We start from the raw sequence: 19,792 nt of genomic DNA on the forward strand, positions 1-19,792 counted from the left end.
CTAGTCATTCTCCATTTGGAGATTGGTGCATTGTCAGGAATTAGGTTCTTTCAGAAACAGGGCCATATTTTCCACTATTACTGGAATAATTTCCTGTGACATCAGATGGGCAAACTGCCTGTCCAAAGTTGATGAGGGATATGATACTGTGCAATAAATACTGCTGCAGGTTAAGATTATGCACAGCCTTTGCTTAGATTAAGCCTTCTTGCCACCTTTGAAGACTTGTTAAATAGGTGTAATCTGCAAGTTCTTTCTTTTTAACAGTGTGCCAGTCTTTAAGATTACATCTACCCTAACAGGTTTCCTCCTTCAGCTGGAAGCTAAAATGGTGTGGACATGCCAAAAGAACTGCGGTTTCTTTTGAAACTTTACATTAAAATGTATTTTCTTTGTATTTGTGGTGGATTGACACTGTCTGGATACAAGGTACCCACCAAACTCACTCTACCTCTCCTCAGCAGGACAAGGCAGAGAAAATACAACAACAAAAGGCTCATGGGTTGAGATAAGGAAAGGGAGAGATCACTCATCACTTACTCTCACAGACAAAACAGACTGAACTCAGGGAAATTAGTTTTATTTATTACCAATCAAATAAGAACAGGGTAATGAGAAATAAGTCCAAATCTCAAAATTATCTTCCCCACAACCCTTCCTTTCTTCCAAGGCTCAACTTCACTGCATTTTCTCTACCTCCTCCCCGTGCAACAACACAAGGGGATGGGGAATGGAGGCTGTGGTCAGTTCATCACACTCTGTCTCTGCCACTCCTTCCCCCTCAGGGCGAGGGCTCCCCGCACTCTCCCACGAACTTCTCCAACATGAGTCCTTCCCACGGGCTGCAGTTCTTCACAAACTGCCCCAACTGTCCCAGTCCTTCAGGAACAGGCTGCCCGAGCATGGGTTCTCCTTGGGTTCACAAGTCCTGCCAGCAATCCTGCTCCAGTGTGAGCTCCTCTCTCCATGGGTCCACAAGTCCTGCCAGGACCCTGCACCAGCACAGGCTTCCCATGGGGTCACAGCCTCCTTCAGGCATCCCCCTGTTCTGGAGTGGGGTCCTCCATGGGCTGCAGGGACACAGCTGCCTCACCGTGGGATGCACCGTGGACTGCAGGGGAGTCTGCTCTGGTGCCTGGAGCACCTCTTCCCACCACTCCTCCTTCACTGCCCCTGATGTCTGCAAGGCTGCTGCTCTCACATGCTCTCACTCCTCTCTCAGACTGCAGTTGCAGTTGTGCAGGCTCTTTTCCCCCTTCGTAAACACCTTATCCCAAAATGCTGCCATCATTACTGATGGGCTCAGCCCCGGCCAGCAGCAGGTCTGTCCTGGACCTGCTTCAGGGGGAGCTTCCAGAAGTTTCTCACAGAAGTCACTCCTGTAGACCCCCACTACCAAATCCTTGCCATGCAAACCTAATACAATATTGTAATACTTTTGTGTTCTGATACTTCCTGTCCATAATGTGAATCTATGACTCATAGTTCATGTTTCAAAACAGTGTCACATGCTAGACTTCCCTTCTCTTGCCTTCATGAGCAAAGTTAGAAGGAGGAGAAAGGCTTGAACAGCATAATTCAACTGAAAACTGAAAGCTAAGAGTTCATTCAATTTCCCAAAAGGGTGACTTTGTTTTAAAACCCATTCTAGATCAGTTGATTAATATGTGACAGCAAATAAAAATAACTAAAAAGACCTCAGTATTCAAACTGAAAACCAGGAAATAAATAGCAAACAATATGAGCTAGAATTTATAGAGTGCAAAATGCTAGTTAGGAAAGATAAAGGCCCAAAGGAAAATTCACAAATTGCAGTGCTAAAGACAAAAGATAGTGTGCCATTTACAAGAGTATTATGAAGAAAATAATTCTAAAAAGTGTATGTGGTTCTAATTAGATGGAGATACCTTTATGTTAGAACTGCATAAAAGGTAAGACTGCTCAACAGTTTTATTTTCTGAAAAGAAGGAGACTTGTGCAGTCCCATCAAACAAGAATTAGCCATGCACTCTTCAGTCTTTCTACAAGAACTTTCTACAGAATTAGAACAAAGGGTTACCACAGCAACGCAGTATGAAGCACTGCCCCAGCAACTGAGCACCAATGTCCTAGATAGACACAAAAACAAGAGGTGCTTCTGCCACTACCACTAATGCCAGTAGTGGCATGTGCTTAAAATGAGTCTGAGAATGCATGGGGACAGGAATAAAGACAGAGTCAGAAGGTTCATGGTCCTAAAAGTATGTCTGAAAACAGCGCTTGAATTTGTTGAGTTGCAAAGATCCATAAACCTTGAAAACATCTGTTTTAAAAGCTGGAGAAGAGCATGTATTCACAGTTCTACCTGGACTGTGTTTTCTTCTGGTCACCTGTGAGCTCTTCTCTCCACCTCTAGGACAGAGCAGCCTATCACCACCACTGAATGAGGCTGGGGGCTCCTTCCCCTGCTAGCCCACCAATCTCATGTGGATGAAAAACAGGAAGAACTTGAGTGGACAGCACTCAGCTGCTCAGAACAGTTGTGCTCTTTGCTTTCTCCCTATAATTCTTGAGAGCCCTCACATTGTCTCTACGTGCTTGAGGTAGGAAGAAAATGGACCCAAAGAAGCAATCTTCAACCACAACTCCAGCAGAAGGAAAGGAGGCTTATAAGCTTGAGGAGCTTCAGGAGGAGGAGAGCTGGGACTGAAAGGATCAGAATTACTAGAAAAGGGTAGATGTGGACCATAATAATTTGCTTCTCTTAGATGCTTGTAATCACTATAGACATAAAGTCACAATGAATCTCTGGGGAGCACTGAAGGACTGAAAGACAGCTGCTATATGATAATATTCAGAGAAGGGAAGCATAATGATCCAGCTATCCACTGGATGGCAAGACTGACATCCATCCCAAGCAAAATACCAGAAAAGCTGATAAGAAAGATGAATTATATCACTTAGCAGAATTCTATGGAATATCATGCTCTTTGGAGTGAAACTAACTCACTGAGAAGTTTTCACCTCTAGCTGACAGAGGAGTTCACTTGTATTAGTAACTTAAGTTAGCAGCACAACATTCTGCTTTTAAAAAGCCCCAACGAAGCATTACAGTGCACAGTTTCCACACATAAATAATCTGCCAAGTGACGGAATAAAAAGAAAAGTAGTCATAGAGAAATCACAACTAAATAGAAGAAGTTTTACAAAGATCTTACAGACATTGAGGTTCAATACAAACTCATTGGCAATAATATTTACAAAGATAAAAAAAATTTAGAAGTTTGATAAATAATGCTGAAGACACAGTGAAACAGCAACCTGGAGTGTCCAGTAGGCTGTTTTTCTCTATTCACAATGTATTTTAATACAGTCAAATGCAAACACTTGCATCTCAGAATAGGGAATGCACGTCATTGATACTGAATAGGGACTGCATCCTGAAATGTGAGTGATTCTTAAAGGAATTAGGGATCAAAGGGAAAAATGAATACAATCCGTAGTTTGAGCTGCCAGGGAGGAGCTGCTACAAAGGGAGCTGATGCAGATGCTAACCTAAGTGAAGTGGGTTTACATCTGCTTAAAGGTATGTTAAGGCTGATGCTGGAACAGTGTGTACAGTTTGCATGTAAGTGTTTTTCAAGTAATGTTAGAAACTGGTAAGAGTGAGGAAAGAAGCTAAAATAAATACTTGCAGGCTGAAGAAATTTATTTGCATAGAAAAATTATTTAAGTGATTTGAGTAAAGTGAAGTACTTCCAGGGGAAGATAGGAGTACTGAATTATTTTAATCTGAAACACAGCAAGCACTTAGAAAGTGAAGCTGAAGCCAGATACATCCAAATAAGAAATAAAACATTAATCTGTAACATCATGAACATTTAAACACTGGAACAAGGTACAAAGAATTTAATGGATCCTGTTGTCTTGAAACCAGTGTTAGATGCCTTTTTTGTAATATGCACTTTATCCTAAGAGAAGCTATACTTAAATTAAATAGAAACAGTTGAGTTGAATGCAGGCATACTCAGAAAAAAAAATAAAAATCTTTGGTAGCTATAGGAGGTCAGATTACATTATCCAATGATCTCTCCTTTCACTAAATTTTATGAATCATTTCCTGCCCAAATGTAATCACATACCATGCATTCAATGCCTGAACTACAAGAAAGGGCTGTGCAGACCACAGCTTCAAAGAGGCACAGCCATAGAAGAGGCAGCCTGCTAGTGGGAAGGTTGTGTGTGTGCTTATCCCTGCCATGCCACGGCACCGTGCTGCAGTTCCACCAGCAAAGCAAGAAGGAGATGGGGCTGGAGAGTGGCTTGGCTTTTCTCAGGATTATGTGTTTCCACCTTGGCAGCGTCAGCTCTGGAAAAAGGCTTCCAGTCACGATGGCTCATCAACAGGACAGAAATCTACCCGCCTGCTCTTACTAAATTAATTGTGATTAGCACATTTGTGCCAATTTTTCTGTTTCTATGGGTGGCCATGTCTTAGGAGAAAGTATGGTAACAGTTTTGGATATATCCTTGTATTTACAAGCACGTTTCTAGCTGAAGTTGCCCCATTTGAAAAATAACTGGAGCAAAGAATGAATAAGGGTTGTGAAACTGAGCCCCACAGTCAGAGTGCAGGAGCGCAAACTGTTTGGGTTATCATGAAGAACAGCAACAGAGAACTTCCGTACAATGAGTAACTACATTACGTAGGAAACAAACATTTCGTGACAAGAAACAAACATTTCTAGCAAGATTCAATTTACTCAACTTGAGGCTAATTAAATCCAAATAACAGTTAAATGACTATCAAAATAATTTACTAAAGCCTGTAGAGGATTCTCCAACACTGAGCATTTTTTCAGCAAAATCTTTTTTCTTAACAAAACTAATGGACCTGTGTGGTAAGAATTTGTTGAAGGATGTCCGATGGTCCAGTTTTACATGAGATTAAAGCAAGATCACAGTGGCTCTTTCTGGCCCTAAAATTTCCTTTTCTACCTCAATTATTTCCCTAGAGAAAGCAGTGGGTTAAATCTCAAACATGAGGAGTTTTCAGAAGATCTAAAAATGATAAGATCTAAAAATGAGAAGATCTAATTTAATGCTTGATTTAGAGAGAGTGTTCTACCAGTATCAAGGATCATATGTTGTCTGACAAACACACATAAAATCTCTCTTTAATTTCCTTTGAAGAAAATGTGTACAGATTTGGCTATGTTTGGAGCTTCTAGGAAAAAATCCAGCTTGCATGTGCTTGGGAGACTTGTTGTAGTCTGACAGTTATCTAGAGCTTCTGCCTGAGCTGAGCACACGTCATCCCCTCCATTCCTCCCACAGGCATCTGCACTGTGCACATGCATCCCTGTGTGCTTCACAGGGCTCCCCTCCGAGCAGCAAAGGCAGCACCACACCTTCCCTCTTGCTGTCCCTCTCCATCCTGGTGCCACCAAGGACTCCAAACATAAGGCACGGGAACAAGGAGTCAGCCATGGGAAGGACTGAAGCAGACTGGGACAAGGCAGGGAGGAGTAGCAGAAGGCTTGTAGTCCTGACTCTCAGCACCTAAGACCTGCAGAGAGATGCTGAGCTCCGAAACACTCTGGAAAAGGACCATTCAGGAGTACTGCTTTTGTATTATCATTAGGAATTCAAAGTAATCATTGAAAATTTGGGGGGTTTACCAGAAATAAGGTGGCCAGCACCTCCCTACTACAGTCTCCCTTCCAGGTCTCTTGTGGGCTCCTTTGCCTTCACTGCCTGCCTTAGGGGAAGCAGTCTGAGCACCAGGAGCCAGACTCCTGCCCCCCTTGGAGAGCTGAGGGTGGGAATCGGGGAATCAGGACTCTGCAGGGGCTGTAGGAATGAGGGCTGCAGGATGCAAGACACACAGCTATAGCCTGGGACATCAGAGGCACCAGCCCTCACTTTCTGGGAGCTTTGGTCTATTCTAAAAGCGTTGAGCACTCGGTAGTGCAGCTGGAGGCAGCCAGCACTGAGCTCTGAGTGAGCGCGAACCAAAGGCTGCATCTCCTGGCAAATCAACTCCTGAGTGCCTGGCATCAAGCAAATGAGAATAAGTGTTTCAGGTTTATCACTTCTAAAGAGTCCAGATGCCTCAGCAGTATAATAAAGATTAACTCAGTGGTGGATTTGATGTACTTAAATACTAAATTAACAATTACCGCTGAAGAGTCTGTAACAAAATCAATAGCACTTTTTTTGCACAGGATTTGAACAGTGCACAGTACAGAGCTGGGACTGTGAGGTGAATGAGGATAATAGAAACAAAATACACAACTTCTGCTTTAGCATGAGATTAAGTTTAGCTCCTGTCCACACAAGTGAGGAATTTAACAGCTGGACTTGATGCTCTTAGACGTATTTTCCAATCTAAGTGTTTTATGAATTTATGTTTACTCCAAGGTTTCCTAATTTGCAAGTGCTTGACTTTAACACAGAGCAGCCCTTTACTATGGGATGGATATATAGCTACACTCTTCTTCTTTAGCATAATAATAATTTCAATCATTATTCTTCCATCACAAACAAGTTCATCAGAGGACTGAATTGTCTCATCAGCCTTTCTTTCTTTTTATGTTTATATAAGAAAGCCTGAAATTAAGTTCAAGGACGCTTCTTTTGAGCTTTGAGGATGTAAATAAATAACTTCTTTAAAAAGCTTAGATGCAGTTTTGATGGGTTTTTTAAAGTGATGTTTGAAAAATACAGCTGTTTTTAGAACTTCTAACATGCACTCTGTCACTTGAGGAAGGATACACATGGTAGCACATATAAGAACACACCAAAAAATTTAATATTGGAAATATATCTGGTACAATACTTTGTAGTTAGTAGAGTGGTATCTCTTTCTATGAGGCTTGACTTTGGTCCTCCATTGTCTATATCACAGACCTTCTGAAGAAAATCTAAGGTTGCCACAGCAGCTGGACTTTTCATAGGAAGGCGTGAGCAGCAATGAAAAGTTTTTCTACAGCTGGGGCATTTAGGATATTGTCTGAAATATATGGATTATTTGATGCCTAACAAGACAGTCAATCTTCCATTGCAATCTTTCCCTCAGTAGGGATATTAGTGTAGCATGTTTCACTTTAAAACTCTCAGGAACATAATATCTTTGAGATCTCTGTCCCTCTGTTCTGTTTGCTGGAACCTGACTAACAGGTCAGGTTCCAGCAAACTAACTAGAAAAGCAGATGTTGTGAAAGCATGAGCATCATTTCCATAGCAAATCTGACTAAAACCAGTAAGATAGGTCAATGAAATATTTCTATCATGAATGGTAGCAAGGCCTCAGCTCAGCTGTCTTCCACCTATAGCTGGGTTCAGGTTTTGGGAGCAGCTTTATGCTGGCAACACAGAGCTCAGTACAAAGAACAACTCAAGAATGTTTGTTAACTGTATATATAATTTCTCAGACAGATTCTGCCCAGATTTAGCTCTGTGCTGTCATGATAAGGCTTCTAGAGCTAATTAGTTATTCAAGTTTATGCAGTTCATTAGCTTGTCTTCAATTTTAAGAAAAGGATTAATATCCTTAGGTAAAAGAGGATAACAATATCCTTTTGAATTACCTGTGTCACGTTTTTTTCACAAGACACATGTGGCTGTGCACTGACTGCCTATTGGATTGTTTTATCCTCATGCCTCACTCTCTGTTCCTCCATAAGGTGGTATATGCTCCAGAACCCACACACAGCTGTGATGGGGTAAATTAGACATGTTACTTGGAGTTACAGAACTAGCCACAGATTGCAAATGTAATTAAGGACTGGTCCTCCAAACCCTCTTGTAAGTTCACTGGCATTCCTGGTGTTATTCTCCCAACCACCTCTGTTTTAATACACTGCTTGTCATTTCATCACACTTCAACTGTCTGAGCTTTCGGTTCTCTTTGAAGTACTAGAACAAGGATCTTTGATAAGACTACTTATCATCCTGCATCCATCCACAAGGCTAGACTAGAAGTGTGGTTGTATTGAGTTTGTGTGGCCAGGTTTTGGTAGCAGAGGGGCTACAGGAGTGGCTCCCATGAGAGGATGCTGGAAGCTTCCCCCAGGTCCAACAGAGCCAATGCCAGGCTGCTCCAAGGTGGACCCAGCACAGGCCAAGGCAAAGCCAATCAGAAATGGCAATAGTGTCTCCGTGATAACAAATTTAAGGGAAAAAAAGGTATTGTGCAGAATAAATTGTGCTCAGAGAAAAGGGGAGTAAGAGTATGCAAGAGGAGCAAGTCTGCAGATACCAAAGTTAGTGAAGAAGGGGAAGGAGGTGTTCCAGGGGCCAGAGCTGAGATTCTCCTGTAGCCTGTGGTACAGCCCCTGTACCAGGCAGTTGTGCTCATGGAGATCCACAGGGATGCAGAGATCCACCTGCAGCCCATGGAGAAGACACACACCGGAGCAAGTGGATGCCTGACAGGAGGCTGTGACCCTGTGTTGGGGCTGGCTCATGGCAGGGATCTGCCGACCCATGGAGAGAGTGTGTCCAGTGAGTGTCCCCCATGGTTTGTGGGGGATCCGTGATGGAACAACCTGTCCCTGAATAACTGCACTCTGTGGGAAGAGACCCACACTGGAGCAGTTTACTTTACTCACCACAGTGGTGCACTTTTTGAGTAAATGCAAACAGCGTGATGGGAAACCCTGAGTTACACAAACGGAGGCTATGGATAGGTTAGAGGATTGAACAGATGAGATTGGCAAGAATCACCAGCAACCATTTCCAAGAGTTTCTGCTGTAAAGCCAAAATGGAACTTAAATGGGAGTTTCATCAGGAAAGAATTGCTTATCAAATTCAGGAAGACTCTCCACAGTAGCCAGTAAGATGGTGATGCTCTTCTGCGAGTGGGCCAAGATCCAGTTCCAAGTCTTTAGAAAATGTCTATCTTACACAATAACTGTACTCTCATTGTCCTGATTTCTCTATTTTTTCCACAAAGGCTTCTTAAAAGATTTTAGTTGCATTCCAATGCAGTACAGGAGTAAAATATGTGACAGCTCATCTATTTTGAATATCTATTTTTCCATATATATTTATATATAGATCATATATAATTCATTGGTATCATATATTTGCACTTTTTCTGCATCACTAGAGACAATGTGGAAAGAGACAAAAGTGGCCGCCCTTGGGTCAGAGAAACAGCCTGTCCTCAGAGGAGCCTGTGTGACACCAGGATAACACAGCATAGCATTCTTCCAAAGAAAAGAAGCAAAAGAGACCTGGATCTAAGGCCAGCAAAACGGAAACTGCTCTAAAAGTTATGATATGTATGTAAGACTAGGAAAGCAGGCAGGAAAACCAGTAATATACCTAGATGTAAAATCAGCTTTTTGGGGAGGTGCATTCCTATTCTTCTCCAGGCTTTGCTCTTCTGTGTTGTTCCTACTCAGTTATTCAGTGGAAGAAAAAGAGTAACTGAGGATGAACTTACAAGAGCCCCACAACAGAGGTTCAGCAGAGCTTGGATATCTGAAGATCCAGAGGTAAAACAAAACAAAACATCAACAATAACAACAACAAAAAAACCCAACCTTTCGGGGAAGGAAAAAAGGTGTTTTTCTCAAAGCTTGAGATGGAAAATGGGAATGCAGAGAAAAATTACAACTAAACGTGAAGTATTGTTTCCTGGAACTCTGAAAGTTATGTTAGCTTGATGCTTAAATTGTTATTATTATTACTGTTGCAGTTCAGTGTTTTAAAATGCTTGTGCCACCATTGTAAAAACCACTTAGTTTGGAAGAAGCAGGTCACAGATTGGAAAAACACACCAAGAGCCAGGCTGCCGTGTGAGTGGTCAAGCTTTTGCTCAAGTCTTGCAAGTCTTCAGTTTAATGAAGTACATGAAAATCAGAATGAAAACTCAAAAGTTCCTGTTTTTTTCAAATACTGAATCTGAAAACAAAAGTAAAAATAAAAGCTGATGTAGCTAATATTTTTAATGTAAATACAGCTGAACAAGTAATACTGGTTGAAAGGCTGTCTAATTCTGTCTGCTGTGCTGACAAGGCACTACTCCATCACCTTGCTTTGGACAAGTACTGAAATACAGTGCAGGTCCTTAATTACCAATGTATAAGGCCCATGCAAACATCACAAAGCCCAACAAGGCCAAGTGCAAGGTCCTGCACACAGGTGAGGCAGCCCCAGGCACAGGCTGGGTAGAGAATGGGTTGAGGGCAGCCCTGGAGAGAAACACTTGGCTCCAGGGAGACCTTACAAAAGCTTTCCAGTACCTAAAGAGGGCCTGCAAGAAACCTGGAGAGGGAATTTTCACAAGGGCATGCAGTGATAGGACAAGAGGCAATGACTTCAAAGTGAAGGCAAATTTAGATGAATTGTTAAGGATAAATTCTTTACAGTGAGGGTGCTGAGACACTGGCACAGGTTGCCTGGAGAAGTTACAGGTGCCTCATTCCTGGAAGTGTTCAGGTTCAGGTTAAATGGGGCCCTGAGTAACTAGCTGAAGGTGTCCCTGCCTATGGCAGTGGAGTAAGAATTAGTATCTTTAAGGTCCCTTCCAACCCAAACCACTCTGTGATTTATGATTCTGTGTTTTCCTCTCCAGAAACACAAATTTCTCTTTTGTAAGCTAAGTATTCCCATTATGGTTTTGAGATCTATGGATATACCTCCCTTTTTCATTTGTTATTTGACAACTTCTGGAATTTTTTATTGTAAATACTTCTACTGTTTTAGAGACATGTGTCCAGAGACAAAAATATGTTTAAATAAATTTTCAAGTTACCTACAGTACTACTTTCTTCTAATACTACTTATATCTGTATATCTGCCCTAAAGTAGCCAATATATAAAAATTAATTCTCATTAATAATCCTAGCAGTGTTGTTTTCTATATGCTCATTTAAATTTTGATCATTCATTTTTATATTTTAAAACATTAATTTTCATAAACAGATCATGACTGCAAGTATTTCACTTTATATTTTTAGGGCAATAGATGGGGGAAAATTTGACCTCTTGCCTTCAAAACTCCCAGAATTTTATTTGTCTCTAAGATAAAAAAGCAAACATTTTATTACATCACATCCTATCACAATATCACCTGTTGTAAAGCATTTGTTACTATCCAAAACCACCTGACACTTATAGAGAAGCTAGTATAAGATTTACTGATTCACATCCACTCCTGAAAAGTAATAAACAGGCATTTTTCATGGAGTGAAAATCGCAGGGAATCTCCCCAATTACAGGGTAGGGGAGAGCTCTTTCATCTGCTTTTATAGCCTGCCTTCCCTCCCCAGCCCCTTACCACCCATCTACCCCAAGACAGAAAGATTTTGTTAATCATTGCAAATGGGACTGAAAAGACCCTCAAGAGACTGTACAGAACATCATTCCCTGCTTCATACAGAAGCAGCTGTACCAAAACCATTCAGAGGTTGCATATCTGAGAAATGGCTTGTGAGCATGAAAGACTTGTCTGTTTTTTCTAGCTAAATCAATTGATTTAATAAAAAAGTGCCACATCTTTCTAGTCTTTTACAGGCTTAGGCCATCATAGCTGTAACAACACAGCTGTTAAACCACTCCCCAGCGATGCTTATACTGAAGAAGTACAGTTTCTATGAGTACCCCAGAGATTTTATTCTAGCACTTAACTACCACAATTTTTTTTCCTAAGCATCTTAAACTAAATTTTCCTTACAACACAACATAAATTAAGATTCTATCATAATTTCCTGCCCTAATTGACATGAACCTAAATTACAGTTTAAATTCAACTAAGTTCACAGCTAATACTACATTTCTGATGATTTTTTATTTCTTTCCCTTTGCTTTTCTTGTCTCTAGACTAAACAATTATTCTAATCTTTTTTTGTAAGCGATGTTTTTACACATCTGATAATCCCTTTTGCTCTCCTCTGGACTCTTAATTCTATCTGCAATTTTTTTCTCGAGAACCCTGTTCCCAAATGAGTACAATACTCCAGCTGAGGACCCACCTGAGCTGAGCCAGACAAAAAGATTCATTTACCTCAGAGAAAACATTTCTATCATTACATACCATTTTTTAAAAAGTGCAATGCTACTGACTCAACTTTAGTTTGTGAACCACATTTCCACATCCTTTTCTCCTTAACCATTCCCCGTGTTATATTTGAGTGCATGATTTATTACTGACTAAAGATAAAACCTTTGCACTAAACCTTATAGACTCATATCCTGGTTGGTTTTCTGGAGGTTGTGACTGTCAAAAATCACTCTAAACTTAACTTTTATCTTCCAGAGTGCCTGAAACCTGTTTGGTGACCTCTGCAGGCTGAATGCCCACATGCTCTGGCCCCTCATTTGAGACATTCATGAAATAGGGAACAGTCTGACAGATCCTGTGGGGTACCAACCTGAATGGTAGTCCACTCAGTATACCCCTCCAAAATCTCTAATGCCTACACTCCTTGCCCACAGAACAACATCATCAAATTTTTCTTCTCTATAAATGGCCTGAAACAAGAAGAAAGCACAATGTTTGCAGAATGATTCCTCATTTTAGGACAAGGAGAAGGAGACTCAGTCTGACAAGTGCACAAGGAGTTCTCAGATATCAGAAAAACACATTTTGGAGAAGCAAATCCCTGTGAGAGACAATGAGGCCAAGAAGAGCTGCTTTCCTGACAATGCTGCCCTGAGCGTAAGGTGAGAACATATTATTTGAAGTTTCAGTGAAGAAAAAAGTTCAAGAGATTACTTAGCATCATGACTCCCAGGGATCTGTACCCTACCAAATGTAGCAAAGAGCAGAGAGAAAAGAGAGACAATGACCCCAAAACTGCCACACCTTCAACTTCACTCTGTTTCAGCTGAAATGTTACAAAAGACAGAGGAACCCTCTTAATGGTGGTTTTCTACGGTCCTAACAACAAAACTTGATTTTATGTGAGCATATGTTTTCAGCAAGGTAAACATACTGAAATGACTGCCATTGTGCATCAATACTACTGCAGTTAAAGAGTAAGGAATAAATATCTAGCATACTAGTGAATGCACAGATATTGCTGCTGAGTACAGAGCAATAGCTCTGGTGCACCAGACAGCCCTGCAGTCACAGAACAAACACGGTTGCAAACACTATGTTTTGCAGCCCTACCTTCATATGGATCACATCATGCAAATTATTTGTGTTTCCTGCAGATGCAGCCTTAATTCAAAAGCATGGACAGTATGGTCCAGCCCTCATGCCACAAGTACTTGGGTACAGACTAAATTCTTTGTTCACAAATGCTCATACTGAAGACCTTCCACTGACATAGACAGCTAAGCACTGCCACCTTGCACAATTTTGCATAGCCATCCTGCACTTGTCCTGTCTCTGCACACCAGATAGAACCTCTCAGAGGGAAAGGATAGGATTCAGAATAAGGTTTCAAGGTAAAAGAGATATACTGGGTCCCTTGTGATTGTAGCTGCACACCTGTGAACCTGAGGGTTGCACTTGAGTGAACAGCTTCTACCTGGCCTGTGCTGAAATGGTTGTATCACACACTGGCACAGGGAACCCTGGGGATTCCTAACTATTTGGGGTGCATTTAGTTGGCATCATGCTGGCATAATTTTTTCCACGCCACCTGTGCAACCCTGTAAATCCATCAATTTGAGTTTTGTAGCTACCTATGACATATTTGATATGTTGACAGCAGTACCACACAGACAGGACTTGCTACGGAAATCTCAAATTTCAAGACTCAGAAGGTAAGTTGAATTAAATCCAGCATGACTGTGAACAGCTCTGTGGGAGCTCTGGACAGACAGAGACATACTCCTAAAGCATCTCTGGCTCATGATGTTCATCTGGTTCCTGACTCTCAGTCAAATACCTTGCAAATCATCTTGAAATTTTCATTCTTCACGCAGACCCAGAAGAGTCACCTTCCTCTTGAAAAAAAAAAAAAAAAAGCCAAATTGGTACACAATAGGCTGCATATTTGCCATTGTGTCCACCTTCTTTGCTTTGACCTCAAAATGTTGGTAGAAACTGTGATCTGAAGTTTCCTAGTGGCAATTTGCATACAGGGCCAACAATGAAACTGTTTCTCTCAAAAGCAGGAGCAGCTCCCACTTCTGCTAGCCAAGTATGGCTGAATTTATTTACATACATATATATATATATATATATATATATATATATATATATATATATATGTATATATATTAGCATGTACCTCTGACGTATAAATCACCTTTTGCACCAGCTGGTAACTGACAGGAAATTAATTTCTGGGACAAAGACATCAGTTGCCAGTTGCCATAGTTTATTTGAGGTGTTGGGGCATAGGTTGGACTCGATGATCTTTAAGGTCTCTTCCAACCTAGTAATTCTGTGAATTCTGTGGATTCTGTGTTTGCTTCTCACGCCTTATTGCAGCAATTCCCTGTTCCAGAAAGTGCTGGACTGCTGCAGAGTCCTCCTGTCCCGCTTTGCCATGGCCGTGTGGTGACAGTGTCCACCACCAGTGACCTGTCACAAACATGTCACTTAGGCAGTAATTGTGTGGGAATGCTCATACTGGCAAATATCCCTTTGCCTACCTCACAGTCAAACCATGCTGTGCTCTGCATGCACCAGGGAAGCAGGCTGGAGCTTCCTGCTCTCCAGGTAACCCCCTTCAAGAGGGGGCAGGAAGGGTTAAGCAGAATCCCACTTGTGCCACTCAGGCAGACTGGGTTAGCAGCTGATGAGTTGTGGTTATCTGAGCTATAGCTTAGTCCTCATGGGTAAGCCAACTCAAATTGAAAACATCAACACTCTTCAGCAACGAGCTTGTGTGTGTGGACATGACTCAAATTAGAAGCAATGTCTGAGTTAGGACTAAAGTTATTCCATAGTGAAGACAAGTGTTATCCAACATCCCCTTCCTGGGCTTCGAATTTATTGGTTATTCCAACATTACTGTAAAAAAAAAGCCCTGGCTGACACTTCCTACCCAAACTTGGCAATTCCTTGAATTTTCCTCCAAAATCTGCTTTGTCCTAGCTGTCTCTGGGCACAAAGAGACACTCCCACATCCTTTACATTCCAGTTGGGGCTAATTGAACTCACATGTCAGCATGAGTCAGCAGTAATTACCAGGAATATTAAGGAAAGATTTGGCACCGGACTTTGATAATTCAATAGCAGAGCCCCCGTGTTCAGCGGGGTCTGAGATTGGATCAAACCCCTTAAACAAAGGACAGCAAAAGCTGTATTGAGTTCTCTAGTCTCGTTTAACTACACGCAGGCAGTTCCTGATACGCAAAGCATCTTTACTATATTTTTTGATATACCTACAGAAAGGAAAATCTAACGGAAAAAAACATTTCTGAGTAATAAATCGTCCTTGCTGAATTTAAATCTGTTTATACGCTGAAACTGATGAATCAATATTAGACTGGCTGGCTGGTTTTTGTAAGCGCTCGCATTGCAAGCAGGGCCTAGAAATGCATTTCCTCCTTACAATTCCTGAGCAGAAATCTGAATCAATGGGAGGCTGAGGTAATAATATACCTCCCCCCTCCCACAGCTCACTTGAAATTAAAATCCTGAAACCACAACAACCTGGCTTTTCCACATACGAGTGTTCGCTCCTCACCACTCTTCCCGAAACAGTCCCCCTCCGTACACCTTCACCCTGCAGACTGCGTAGCCTTGTGCTTCCAGACCTGGGGGCTGGAGGTGTTTACACACTAGCCCAACACAACCCCTAAAATCTTAATCTTCTCCTCAACACTGAAGAACACCCGAACACAATTTTATGGTCAACTATGGCAAAAAAAATTAGTTTGTCACAAATATATACGGACACAGAGACGCAGCAGATGTGGCAGTGAAAAGTGAGGACTGTCTCAGCCTGTGCTCTGGCAGGGGATGCAGGAGCAACAGTGTTAAAGTCACCATCAAAACCTTAACTGGAAACTCTTTCTGGATCTTAATATCTACAGTATGTACTTTGTTTTTCACGGAAATAAATTCTTGCTCTTGGTTGCAAATTAACCGAGTGTCTTGCCAGTGAATTTGATCTTGTCAGTCATTAAGTCTCTCACTTAAATGAAATTTCTTAGTCTTAGCCCTGAATCATAACACTCTCTACGTATTCATAAAAGAGAACTGGTTTATTTTATCTAGTACACAAACATGTATGTGCATCAACATTCTTTTCAACAGACTACTTCTGAACACAACCAGATAATTCGGTTTTATTTAAATTAAGCCCTTGTTGTCTTTTTAAAATCTCCAACTACCAAACATCAAGCGTACTCTAGGATTTTTCTGGAAGATTTTTTTTCCCTTTTTCTTTTCCTGGTTAAATAGTCCATCTCCTAGAAACTCACTAAATGACGCACAAACATTGTTCCTGTCTGTCTTCAGGAAAAAAAGGTTTTTGCATGATATAACTTGGTTTTATGCTATTTAAATTATTCTTTAAAAAAGACGAAAAACTACAGCTTCACCCAAAGACGTACAAAATTCTTGTTTGCTAAACAAAGTAACACGAAGTCAGAAAAAGCACCAGAGCCTTCCCCCCACTGCTTTTTCGCCCTTTGGTATGTCAAACTGAAACACAACAAGAACCCGTAGCGCAGAAGTTATAAAACGCTCAAAATTATTTCCAAGTCAAGTACTGGCTGACCCTAAGGCAAACCCACCCTGTCCACTTCCAAGCGAGTGCACCTGGGGCTCGGAAGAGGCAATGTGAAACTTTAGTTCACTTGTTTTCCCCTCGAAAGGTCTCTCGAAGCGACAGTGCAAAGGATGTGGCCAAGGTGTCGCGGCGGACACCGCCGCCGTCCCGGTTTCAGCCCTGGGGACAGAGAAGCGCCGCTTGGGCATCCCCCATCCGAGCGTCGGCCGGCACCGGCACCCCCGGGGCTCTCGCCTGGGAGCCTCGGACCGCCACCGGCTCCCGGCTGGGAGAAGCGCGGCGCGTCCTGCGGGGCTGCGGTCCCAGCGCCGCCGACACGGGCGGAGGGACCGCCGGCACCGCGGGGACAGCGAGGGGCGAGGCGGCCGGAGCCGATAGTCCCCGGTTCCCCCGCACAGCCCAGGCTGAAGCCTGTCCTGCCCGCCGCGAGCTCTCGGGATGCAGCCACTTACCCCACGGTCCCCGCCACGACCCGGGGGTGCAAAGTTTTTCCGGGCGAGCAGCAGCCCCCGGCCGCGGAGCGGGGCGGAGGTGCGGGAGCGAGCGGCGGGAGCGGGCCGGAGGGCGCCGGGGGTGGGGAGGATGCTCGGGCGCCGCGTCCCTCGTGATCCAGGTGGCGGGCGGGCGGCCGAGGGACGGGGCGAGCCGGCGCTGCCCGCTCGCACGCGATCCGCGCCCGCCGCGCCCGCCGCCGACAGAGGGCGCTGCTGCGGCGGCGGCTCCGCGGCCCGGGGAGCGGGAGCGGGTCCGGGATCCGCCGGGATCCGCCGGGAGGGACCGCCGCGTTCGGCGCCGTCCCCGCCGCCGCTGCCGCCGCTCGGCCGCGGGATCCGCAGGGGAGCCCGGAGGAGCCGGACCCGGCTGCCCGCGGGGCGGTGCACCTGCCCGCGCCGCCCGCAGCCCGGCTGTCCCGGAAAGTTTAAAGGGAAAAGCGCCGTGCGGGTCGTTCCCCGCTTCGAGGATGTCTGGAACAGCCTCAATGTCCCCTGCAGCGGTGTCTCTGCCCCCCGGCTGCCGCTCCGCCCGGCCCCGGGGTCGCTGCGCTTGTCGTGCTCCACGGCTCCCGCAGCATCAGCACGGCTCCCTCGGCATCACCGGTGCCTTCAGTGCAGCACCGCATTTACCGGCTTCTCCTGGAAGCCGAGTAGCAGCTGGGATCATTTCTTTAACTAGCAATGTTTGTTTTATTTCCCCAGAACGTTTTGCCGACGGATTTCTGGTTTGTACTGGAAGAGGCAAGGGATCCCAGTCAAGCGGCCAGGCCTTCTGAGAGTGGTGCTAGATGCTGGAGTTCAGTAAGTACCTAAAGTGGCACTTGTATGGGAGGCTTAAGGAGAGGACAGACGAAATCAGAGCAGGCTGATGCAGAAAATTCAAGGTAAAAAAGTGAAAACCAGTCCTCTCCTTGGTGAGGTGCCAGTCTTTAGCGAGGAGATCCAAACTTTGAAGCCACAGCAGACTTCTGGAACTGGTTTCTGTGGGGACAAACTGTCTGCTGCTCCTCTGACCTGGACTGCCGAGGTGTCCCCTCAAATGAGGATGCAGTGGCAGGTACCAGCCATCAGACAGCAGTGCCCTGCACCCACTGTCCTCACCCCAGATACAGTGCCTCAGCTGTCACCTATATCCACAGGCTGTCCCCTAGGAAAGGTCAATTATCAAGGTATAGGTGGCAGCAATATGGCGGGGGGGGAGAGGAGGAATTCTTTCCTATATATGTAATACAGGAAAGCAAAGAATTCTGCTTTTGCTAAACATAGAATACTTTAGGCTGGAAAAGGTCTTTAAAGATCATCTGGTCCAACACCCCTGCAAGCTTCTTCAGCTGGATCAGGTTGCTCATCCAAACAGACCTTGAACATATCCATGGATGGGGCATCTACCACCTCTCTGGATGACATGAGGATTTCACAACCCTCACTGTAAAACACTCTCTTTCATCCAGTCTGAATGACCTAATAGATGTTTCACCCATATGAAGCTCTACTCTCAGGTTGCTTGTGATACAGACTGAATAAAAATGCAGTGCCTGAGCGCTCATTTACTGGGGAAGAAGAGGAGAGGAGCAGGAGCACCAGAGAGTGCTTGAGCCTTCTCCTCTCTCACCCTGGACAGTGGGTGAGGAGCATGGCCCCAGCTCAATGGTTGGTCTCCGTGGTTGAACTCTTATGGCTTCTCAGCTTTCCCAGCTCTTCAGAGCTGTTTCTCTGGAGTGCCCTACCACCTGACCTCATAACCACTATTAAGCCTTTGGCTTGACTGCTCATGTCTTGGTTTTAGCAGGGAAAGTGCATTTTGACAAATGGACTCACATAATAAACTTCTATTTCTCTGTTGCCCATGTTGTTCAAGATGAGGGGAAGCCCAGACCCCAGCCCTCCTGTCCTGTGCATAAAGATGGAAGAGCCCAGCTCACAGGAACACTATTGTTCCAGCAAAATAGAACCAGTCAGTGCTGTTGATTGCTCTGTTACATCTTCCCAGACAGAGCCTTGGCTATAAAAATAGATGCAATAATCCACATGGACAGTTGCAATTGTAAATGGCATTCAGAAAGCAAAAATGGAATTCATAGTTTGACACAGACATATCCCCAATCCATCAGGATGTGACACACTGGCAGCATGTCTGTGCCAAACTATGAATGTCGTTATTTACTTTTCCTCCGAATGCAATTTACAATTGCAACCTTCACTGTAAATTAGTGTATATATTTTATATCTGACTTTTCTGAGTGGCTTTGGTATTTTCTGCACTTATTATTTTCACAGGATTGAATGCAAGTTAGTCTACTCGGGCCACAATAAATCTTCGGGGACTGCAGACTGTGCTTATGTTAGGAGGATTTGCCAGCATAACCATACCAGCAAAACCTATCTGGCAGAGTCAAGGCCTATGTTTGGAAAGAGAAATCAAAGGCCATCAACACTGAATAGCTCTCCACTAGATGGAACAATGGTGCTTCTGCTGCCAGGCCATTGACAGGGAGTGATTTACCCAGAAGACAATTGGGAGGGTGGGGGAATGGAACCCAGAAAGTGCTGGATAAGGGTGAGACAGTCATGGGATTGCTATTGTTCATTGCTCCTCCTGGTGAATTCAGTGCCACAGAGGAGAGCTGGGGAGCTGGGAGGTGTCTTGGTGTGTGAAGACA

At 43.8% G+C, this 19,792-nt stretch overlaps 1 protein-coding gene across 1 annotated transcript in view; it reads right to left on the reverse strand.

Annotated features, from left to right (window-relative positions):
- The window catches only part of AHRR (aryl hydrocarbon receptor repressor), an 82,119-nt gene extending 64,882 nt beyond the window's left edge, over window positions 1–17,237 (reverse strand). The window contains exon 1 of the mRNA XM_071448922.1: window positions 17,091–17,237. The gene's annotated coding sequence lies outside the window, so the exon portion shown is untranslated. The remainder of the gene's footprint in view (window positions 1–17,090) is intronic.
- Window positions 17,238–19,792: the final 2,555 nt, after the last annotated feature.

The sequence above is a fragment of the Agelaius tricolor genome, unplaced genomic scaffold, assembly GCF_023055355.1.
Source record: "Agelaius tricolor isolate 1412-34295 unplaced genomic scaffold, bAgeTri1.0.p SCAF_2, whole genome shotgun sequence".
Taxonomy (NCBI): domain Eukaryota; kingdom Metazoa; phylum Chordata; class Aves; order Passeriformes; family Icteridae; genus Agelaius; species Agelaius tricolor.